The sequence below is a fragment of the Myotis myotis genome, unplaced genomic scaffold, assembly GCF_014108235.1.
Source record: "Myotis myotis isolate mMyoMyo1 unplaced genomic scaffold, mMyoMyo1.p scaffold_m19_p_12, whole genome shotgun sequence".
Classification (NCBI taxonomy): Eukaryota; Metazoa; Chordata; class Mammalia; order Chiroptera; family Vespertilionidae; genus Myotis; species Myotis myotis.
Window position 1 is genome coordinate 72,693,214 of NW_023416316.1, and position 10,420 is coordinate 72,703,633.

At 47.8% G+C, this 10,420-nt stretch overlaps 1 pseudogene; it reads left to right on the forward strand.

The window, feature by feature from the left end:
- The first annotated feature begins 644 nt into the window (after positions 1-644).
- Positions 645-1,888, forward strand: LOC118666868 (annotated as a pseudogene).
- Positions 1,889-10,420: the final 8,532 nt, after the last annotated feature.

Consider the following 10,420-nt stretch of genomic DNA (forward strand, 5'->3'; position numbering starts at 1 on the left):
CGCTCTGTCCACTGTGCCAAACTGGTTAGGGCTAGATGATCTCTTTTTAAAATGCCTAAAAAGTCTCCTAAGAAACAAATTCATAGATACAAATCCTATTTTTAATTGGCTTAGAAAGTTGAGTACATGTGCCTCTAGAAAGTTTTCATAGTATAAAGTCCAATCACATTTAAATAATGTGGCAAAAATGAAAAATGGCATGTGTATGTGAAAATTATTTCATCTTTAGAAAGAATTAGAATTAGAGTCCATTCTAATGGAATCCATCCACTAGAATCTTTACATTCTAGAGGGGGAAACACCACAGGTGAGTGCTGCAGAGCTCCTGACAGTATCAAATCTTCTTCAGAATTCAACAAATAAAATCAGCTGTCTTGGATTCTAGCCATTGTAGTAAGACTCATTCCCAGAATTAGTCCAGATACCAACCTAGTTTCCAGCTGTCATTTCAAGAATTAATCCTAACACCCACCTAGTTTCTAGTTGGCACCCCAACATTTAACACTGTCTTGTCCGTGGCTCTAATATTGACCTCTGGTTTCTCAACTGTGAATATTTAATGAGTGTTTATTAAGTCCCAGGTACTTAGCTGACTCCTTGACCAGATTATTTTCTTTAGTTTTCACAGTGATCTTATGTACGATATGGTAGATGATATTCCAGTTTCACAGATGAAGAAACTGATAACACAGAGCAAACGCTACCAGTAGGTGTATTGTACCTTCAGATCCAGGCTAACTGACTCTGGGGCTTGTACTTCTTAACCACATGCTATGCTCTTGCTCATGCTCCAGGCTAGGTACCAGACCGCTTCCCAAGTTCTTGGTAGGGTAGCAGTGAGGATGGGGTGATGTGATCCCAGACTCTTATGCATTTTAACTACTACTTTGCTTTCCTCTTAATACATTCTGACTAAGGAAATGTACATTTAATTAGAGAAGAAAACAAGAAGAATATTTGTGCATGAAATGCTTTAAGAAATAGTGAAAGTAAGGCCCTCGGCCAGCCCCACCTCTGCCGGCCCGCCCTCGGCTCCCCCCCCACCCCGAGGAGCAGCGATCCCGGGGACCCCACACTGGCGGGCACCGAGCGGGAGCCCCCCAACCAGCTCTAGCCGGGCGCCTCGATGCCGGAGCCGAGTAGGGTTCCAGGCCTGAGAAAGAGAACCGTGCGCCTGCCTGCCCACCTCACTCCCTGGCCCTGCTGGTTTCTCAGGGTCTGAGACACGGGCCTTTCCTGCAGCGTTAACCCAGGGTGTTGCGACACCTGAAGGGAGTGAGGAGTGGGCGGTCAAGGCACCAGGGCAAGAGCCCTCTGGGGCCTCGGGCAGCAGAGTGAAACTGGAACCATCAGGGAACATGAGTGAATTTGGCACAAACTGGGCTGCTGTGTGGTAGAGAAACCCCAGCCGCAGAAGAAGAAGAGGAGGCGGATCGATCGGACCATGATTGGGGAACCAATGAATTTTGTCCACCTGACTCACATTGGCTCGGGGGAGATGGGGCCGGAGATGGACTTGCCATGACAGGTGCTGTTCAGGAGCAGATGAGATCCAAGGGAAACCGAGACAGCCATGGAGCAATTCTAGGGGCTTGTAGCTCCAACAGGAATGTTTCTGCTGTCTGAAGTCTCCACTCTGTGCCCAGCCCAGAAGAGATGCTGCCTCCACCAGATCCTCCGAGAACCAGTGTCCTCAAGGCCCCCTTTTTCCCTTATCTGCCTGATAGTGCCTCAAAAGGCTTGGGGGCTGGACTCCCCCCTCCCTCCTCTGGCTGTAGCCCCTCCTGGAGATGGGGTCAAGGCAGCAGGACTGACCAAGTAACTACTGGTTGGCCAGAGGAGCTCAGCTGAAGCCCTGGACACTCTCAGATCTGAAATGGGAGTTTCTGGAAACCTGGAATGAGTTCCCTCCTCCTCAATGACAGTCTGGGTGCCACCTGTTTTTAATCTATTAGCCTGAACTCCTTAAATGGCAGGTGGGTGAGGTTACCAAGCTGGAGCTGGCTTTGCTGAGAGCTCCCTACCTCTCTGCCCTTCTCCTTCCTTCTGGAATGAACTGAAGCAGACCTCAAGCAGGGGCTGGGAGGGTGACCACTGACTGCCTAGTCGACTCTCTTTAAATCTCAGACCTTAAGCTCACAGCCCTTCAATATCTCTCTGCCAATACCAGCGTCTTTCTCTAGTTAGGCCTCTAACCCTGTTTCTGTAGCATTGCTAGCTCCCCAGTATCTTTCCTTTTTAAAAACTAATTAAAAAGTAAATTTAAGATGCATTCTCGTAATTACCCCCACCCTGCTACTACCTCCGTCCTTACCCTTAGAAACCTTATTGTTTCCCATTGAGTAAGACGTAAGAGATGGGTCTTAACCTGATGACATTCCAGTTAGATCTTGGGGACCTGGCCTGCCCTCTGCCAACCTCCCTGCTGGCCCAGGTGAGAGGAGGAAGAGGGAGCTGGAGAGAAATCCAGATGGCAGCAAAACTAGGAGTTATGTCTCAGGTGGACTTCCTGACCCTGGAGGATGGAAGGTGGGGAAATGAATTAGTTGAAAACAATCACCTGGGAGTTTAGGAATCTTAAGATCCTCACAACCTGGGCGCAGGGAGACAGCAAGGTTTCTCGGTCTGGACACTTTTGACATTTTGGGCTGGATCATTCTTAGTATTGGGGACTGTCCTGTGCATTATAGGATGTTTAGCAGTGTCCCTGGCCCACCCTAGTTATCACACCCAAAAATGTCTCCAGACATTGCCAAGTGCCTCCCGGGGGGGCAAAAGCGCCCCAAGCTCAGAGCCAGCGCTCTAGAATCAACACATTTTTCTCTTGAGTGATTTTTATCCCCTACCACACCCCCATCCCATTATTCATCCTAAGCCTGAGCCTGGATGAACTAGACCCCCTGTAAACTAGGCTTAATAGTCTTGAACAATTTTTTACTCATTGTGTTGCTTGTGCTTGCATGGGTTGCTTGTGATGGACATGCTTCTCCCTTGCTCGGTGGAGGAGGGGTTCCTGCAATGGTGGGATTGGGGAAGGGAGGGAGAGAAAAGCAGTAGAGCCATAGACACCCCCCGCTGTCCTCCCCAAACTTGAAGCTTTGTTTCTGTGCCCTAGTCCTGGAACCAGACACAAATAAGAGTCAGGGAGTTTTGTCTGAAGAACGCCCCACCTGGCCGAAGAGCCTGCTTTAGGTGGGGAAGTAACGGAGGAGCAGGGTCTTCCGGCACTTTCCATTTTCTCAGGTGTGTTTTGTCCTGCCCCCTTCCTCGCGGGGAGATTCGGAGGCAGCACAGGACAGATGAGCTCCTGCCTGCTCTGTGTCCAGAACGCAGGGGTCTCTCAGTAGCTCAGTAGCAGGAAGCATGGTGGTAGTGGGGGGTCAGGAATGGGGGAATGAGGATCCACTCTGCTGATTCCACCATCTATGAAGTTTGCCCCCAGCTACAGTGACTGAGGTTCTAATTTTTTCAAGTTTCAGTGTATTTTCTAAAGTTTTCCAAGGTCTAAGATTGCTCAGAGATAACATTCCAAATCTACTCTGTGCCAGTCAAGCTAGTTGCTCTGAAAGTAGTTCGTCTTGTTGCCCCCAAAGTAGCTCAATAGTTTGAGGGTTTTACTAGATCTAAAGGGTTGATGGGATCGGGTAGGAAGATGGAGGCTCCTGGAATCTGGTTGCCCTGATCTTTTAGCCTCATTCTTAGGCCAGTTCTTTGGGCACGATCTTTTCTTTGGTTCTCTCTCTCTTTTAATTACCTTCTCTTATGTGTGTGCTGCCATCACTTTAACAATATTTAGAGTGATGGGAATGGGTTTGAGAGTCGTAATTTATATTGAAAATTTGTTGGACTTCTAAATATACTTTTCAAATAAAAAGTTAAAAAAAAAAAAAGAAATAGTGAAAGTAATAGTGAAGGTCTTTGATCTGAGGTCAGGAAACAGAGTGCTGCCCAAGATGAAAATTAATGGAAAAGGGAAAATGTTGCAAGTATAGCCCCCTCTCCCCACATGCTGACTCTCTGGGCTCTCTGAAATAATGCATATTAGGAAGTCATGTTTGTACTAATCATCCCACTCCATGCCACAGCTACTTAAACCAGGAATGGTAACCTGACCCTTGGTGAACCAATCACCCTATTGCTGGGGAATTTGGAATTGAAACCATGAGAAACTCTACACCACAAAAGCTAAACTCCCATGCCAGCCAAAGTTACTGAGGGAAAAATCCTATATAATAAAGGAGTAATATGCAAATTGACTATCACGCCATCACACAAGATGGTCACCCCCATGTGGTCACAAGATGGCCTGCAGGGGAGGGCAGTTGTGGTTGATCAGGCCAGCAGGAGAGGGCAGTTAGGAGTGACCGGACCGGCAGGGGAGGGCAGTTGGGAGGGGGCATTGGGGGACACCAGGCTGGCAGGGAAGGGCAGTTGGGGGGGGCCAGGCCAGCAGGGGAGGGCAGTTAGGGGCAACCAGGCCGGCAGAGGAGGGCAGTTGGGGATCACTGGGCCAGCAGGAGAGGGCAGTTGGGGGCGATCAGGCCAGCAGGGGAGCAGTTAGGCATTGATCAGACTGGCAGGGGAGTGGTTAAGGGGTGATCAGGCTGGCAGGCAGAAGCAGTTAGGGGCAATCAGGCAGGCAGACGAGTGGTTGGGAGCCAGCTGTCCTGGATTGTGTGAGGGATGTTCCCTGCCACAGGGATCGGTCCTAAACTGGCAGTCAGACATCTCCCGAGGGGTCCCAGATTGGAAAGGGTGCAGGCTGGGCTGAGGGACACTGCGCCCCCCCCCTCCCCCCCCCAGTGCATGAATTTCATGCACCGGGCCTCTAGTATAACAATAAAACTTGGTTGGCAGAGGAAAGCAAACAAGAAGTTGAAAAAAAGGCCATGTTATTCCATGAGAGATAGAGGGTAGCTTCCATTCCCCGTGTTCTATTTTTAAGCATAATTTTAAGGCAACCTGACTCTATTTCTTTTTTTGGTTCCCAGTTGTAAACAAGATTCTCCCATGTCCTCACAACAACTACCTCTTTACCTATTCTGACTTCAGTGAGTTTCTCTACCTTACTGCAAAGCAAGCCCTGACTAAGCACCTGGAGGGGGCATCAATTTTTTTGTGTCACTGGGCATTAACACTTGGTCTGAGCCTTATTGATACACTAATCTGTGCCAAGCCAGCTCAGCCAAGGGTTCCACAAGCCTGAGCGAGGGCGGTGAAGGATGGAGAAATGACAGACAAAGAGAATAAGCTGGGTCTAGGTGGATTTTCCTATTCCTGGCTGAGGCCACAGAGAGAGATCCAGATGGCAAGCTGAGCCTTTATTTTATAGTCAGAGGTAAACAAGGTAGTGGTCACCATAGTTACAATGTTCTTGTGAGTTTCACTTCTTTTGGCAGCACTTGCTGCACCTCCCTCAGCCCATTAGCTACTCAGATAAGATCGAGGGAGCATCATAAGGTCAAGCCTAATTATGCTAAGAGGACTATGCCCTCTAAGCTGGGACTTGTTTGTGGCTTTGCCAACAGGTCAGTCTGAGGCTTAACCCTATAGCCACGCCCTACACTAATCAATGGGTACCTAGTGAGAACCTTTCAAGCAGAAGACATGAAGCATACAGGCTGTGTTGAAGATGCAGATCCATCTGAGTATCTTGGAGTTGGGAGAAATCTCACAGGTCCAGGAGTTCCCTAGATTTTGGGTTTGTTGGGCCAGTAAAATATACATAATATTAGAGGACTAGCAGTTAACTTTTTATTGGTCAAGTAAAGACTTTGGGGGGAGGGGTCTACCATCATTTCAATTTCTAAAAAAAATTTTTAACTTTAAGAAAAGATGGGGAGAGTCAAAGAACAATCTTGTAAATTAGGTACATTTTGCTTTACAAAAAACTCATTACAATGTCCTTATTAATTTCTTGTTACCACTTCCTTTGTTAGTTTGAGAACACTGCATTTACTTACCAAGGCAATGTGCCCAATAAAAGGACTGCAGTTCCCAGATTGCCTTGCTATCAGGGATGGCACTGTAAATAACTTGTAACCAATGAGAAATAAGTGGAAGCTTTTGGGTGGGACTTTCAGAAAGGCTTCTTAAAAGGTAGAAAGGCAATAGGCAAGGAGCTTTTTAGCCCTTTCCCCTTTCTACTGCTTCCTACTGTAAGGGAAAGATGGTTGTAGTTCAGTTATCTTGGACTATAAGGTCCTCTCAAGGATGATGGTCATAGAATAAGGATGGCAGAGCAAAAGAAGTAGAAGGTGGCCTAGCTGGTTTTGCTCAGTGGGTAGAGCATCAGTCTGTAAACTGAAGGATTCCGGGTTTGATTCTGGTCAAGAACACAAACCTAGGTTGCAGGCTCGATCCCTGGCCCTGATTGAGACCCAGGTGGGAGGCAACCAATTGATGTGTCTCTCTCACATCAATGTTTCTCTCTCTGTGTCTCTCCCCTTTCCTTCCACTCTTTCTAAAAATCAATGGAAAAATATCCTCGCGTGAGGATTAACAACAACAACAAAAAGTAGTAGAAGGTCCCTGGTTCCCAGTAATCACAGGAGTTACCTGGTTTGCCTAACTCTGGACTTCTTTAACAATAAATAAAAAATCTATTTTGTTTCAACTACTTTTGTCTTAGACCTCCGTTGCTAAGCAGCTGAACTCAGTTGAGGCACTATAGCAAGGTCTCGGCTACTGTGGTGGAAAAATTAAAAAAGGAAAAGAGTGTTCTCTGCTCTTGTGCAGATTACTCTAGTGAAGGGAATCTTCCTTAACATCTTCTCTTCCAGCAGCATAGCTCAAAACATACGTACCTGTCAAAAGGAGATAAACTCCTAGTAGTAAGTTTCATTCAAAAATGAGGGGGGCGGGGGGGACCTAAACCACACCAAGACACCGGAAGGCAGGAAACTCTCTTATCCACCTACTAAAATCCTGTGAATATTGTAGAATGGAGAAAACTCTCTCATTGTGCAATCTCTAACACACAACTCCCAGAAAACAAAAATCTGTCCTTTTTCCATTGAGCAATGATACCCCCTGTGTGTTGTTGTTTTTTAATTGTTAAGGCAATTTTAGTCTAATTTTCTTTAGTTCAGTAAAAAAAATGTATTCCTATTTAGAGCATGCATGCATTCCCACCAATTGTGGTGTGTTGTAACTAATATAGCACATGTTTATTGCCTGCGGAAAGTAATAAGGTACATCCAAATGAGCACATGCCTTAAAAATAATTTTCCTCACTGAAACCGGTTTGGCTCAGTGGATAGAGCGTCGGCCTGCGGACTGAAAGGTCCCAGGTTCGATTCCGGTCAAGGGCATGTACCTGGGTTGCGGGCACATCCCCAGTAGGAGATGTGCTGGAGGCAGCTGATCGATGTTTCTCTCTCATCGATGTTTCTAACTCTCTATCTCTCTCCCTTCCTCTCTGTAAAAAATCAATAAAATATATTTTTTTAAAAAAAAAATAATAAAAAAAATAATTTTCCTCGTAAGTACTTTATAATCATTAATTTAGCATAAAATTGATTTTAAAGAACTGCTAAGATTAAGCACTAAAAATTCCAAATTAAGAAAAATGCACATTTATAATTAAATTCTGGCAATTATTAAATCAAAAATAAGTTTCATCCCCTTTGTATTTCTGTTTCAGATTGACTCTTTAATTGCCTAGTGTTTTTCAATAAAAATTATTTAACTGCATCTTTTTATTTATTCATGTGCTTAATTAAGGTTTAAGTACACTCAGTCATACAATAAAACAACTGCTTGGGGTGGGAAGATAGGGAGATGTTGGTCAAAGGGTACAAACTTCCAGTTATAAGATGAGTAAGTTCTGGGGATCTAATGTACAGCATGATGACTATAGTTAACAATACTGTATGGTATACTTGAAAGTTTCTAAGAAAGTAAATCTTAAATGTTCTCAAACACAAAAATAAAGATAATTGTGTGAGGTGATTGATCTCATAACTACCCTAATGTAGTAATCATCCCATTATACACTTTAAACTTACATAATGTTATTTGTCAATTATATCACAATAAAGCAAGAAAAACCTGCTTGATGATAATAGGACAAACTTCAAATATGGCACCAGCAAGTTTATCTATAATAATAAAAGTGTAATATGCTAATTAGACCGGACATCCTTCTGGACGACCTTCTGGACGAAGCTGGGGCAGCCAGGGAAACCTGGGTCCCAAATGCCGGAGGGAAGCAGGTGCCGGCAGCTGGGGGACGGAAGGCCTACTCTTGCATGAATTTCATGCATCCGGCCTCTAGTGTATTATACTTTCACTAGAGGCCCGGTGCACGAAAATTCCTGCACTTGGGGGGGGGGTCCCCTCAGCCCGGCCTGCCCCCTCTTGCAGTCCAGGAGCTCTCAGGGGATGTCTTATCTGTGGGAGGTGACTGGGCGATCAGGGGAAGACACCACTCCCATCACCCCGCCGCTGCTGCCGCTGCCGGCCACTGTGACAGCTGCCTGTCCTTGGCCCTCAAGCTGCTGCGACTGCCTGCCCTCGGCTCTTGCAGCCACCGCAGCTTTGCCCAGAAGGATGTCCAAAAGGACATTTGGCTGTCCAGTTTAATTAGCATATTATGCTTTTATTATAGACTAGAGGCCCAGAGCACAAATTCATGCACAGGTGGGTTCCTTTGGCCTGGCCAGTGATTGGGTCCGATTGGGGCCGCGGGAGGTTGGCCAGCTTGGAGGAGGGGCCAAGGGAGGTTGGCTATGGGAGCACACTGACCACAAGGGGGCAGCTCCTGCATTGAGCATCTGCCCCCTGGTGGTCAGTGCGCATCATAGTGACTGGTCATTCTGTCATTTGGTCCCTTAGGCTTTTATATATATACTAGAGGCCCAGTGCACGGTTTTGTGCACCAGTGGGATCCCTGTGCCTGGCCTGAACCCTCTAACAATCTGGGACCCCTCAGGGGATGTCAGAGAGCTGGTTTTGGCCCAATCTCCACAGGCCAGGCCGAGGGACTCCTCCGGTGCAGGAATCTGTGCACCAAGTCTCTAGTATGCATATATGATCTTTGGTTAATCTCTTCCCGCCTTCCCCCTCCCCACTTCACTCTGAGATTCATCAGTCTGTTCCATGTTTCTTACCTGGGGTTTCCGCTCCTGCATTAAGCCCCTGCCCCCTAGTGGTCAATGTGCATCATAGCTACTGGCTGGTCAGCCGGTCAGACGGTCCGACGGTTGCTTAGGCTTTTATATATATACTAGAGGCCGGGTGCACAAAAATTTGTGCACTCGGGGGGGGTGGGGGTCCCTCAGCCCGGCCTGTGCCCTCTCACAGTCTGGGACCCCTCGGGAGATAACAACCTGCTGGCTTAGGCCTGCTCCCGGGTGGCAGAGGGCAGGCCCAATCCCTAGGTGCAGCCCCTGGTCGGGCTCAGAGCAGACTGATTGGGGAGTTGAGGCGCCACCCCCTGTCATGCACAGAGCAGGGCGGATTGGGAGGTTGCGATGCCATCCTCAGTCACGCTCAGGGTAGGGCTGATAGGGGGGTTGGAGCACTGGCCCCTGTCACACTCAAGGCAGGGTCAATGGGGAGGTTGCAGCGCCACCCCGTCATGCACAGAGAAGGGCCAATCAGGGGGTTGGGGTGTTGCCCCCTGTCACTCACAGAGCAGGGCCCATCGGGGGGTTGGGGCTCTGTACCCTGCCATGCACAGAGCAGGGCCCATAAGGGGGTTGGGGAGTTCCCCCCTGTCACAGAGCCACAGGGTGATCAAGGGGGTTTGGGCGCTGCCCCTGTCACCCTGATCCCGATGCCGGGAGGCCTGGCGGCTCCGCTGATCCCGGTGCTGGGAGGCATATTACCTTTTACTATATAGGATAGAGGCTGGGTGGGGGCCAGCTGGTTTGCCCTGAAGGGTGTCCCGGATCAGAGTGGGGGTCCCCACTGGGGTGCCTGGCCAGCCTGGATGAGAGGATGATGGCTGTTTGCAGCTGGTCACACACCCTTCAGGGTGAGGGTCCCCACTGGGGTGCCTGGCCAGTCTGGGTGAGGGGCTGAGGGCTGTTTTCAGGCTGGTGGGTGACTGAAGCTCCCAACTGCTCCTTTTTTTCCTTTTTTTATTTATTCTGGGCCAGCTTTAGCTCTGAGGCTTGGCTCCAGCTCTTAGGCCTCTGCTGCTGAAAGCTGGTATCTGGTTTGTTTGGGTTCTATAATCGAAACACTGTTTCAACTCCAGCTCTGAGATCCCAGCTGGCTGAAAGCAGGTTTCTGGGGTTTTGTTTAGCTTCTATATTTGTAACAATGTTTCTTTTTTTTCTTTTTTTATTTTATTTTATTAAATCTTTATTGTTCAGATTATTACATTTGTTCCTCTTTTTCCCCCCCCCATAGCTCCCCTCCACCCAGTTCCCTTCCCACACTCTGCCCTTACCCCCCCCCCCCCCCGCCA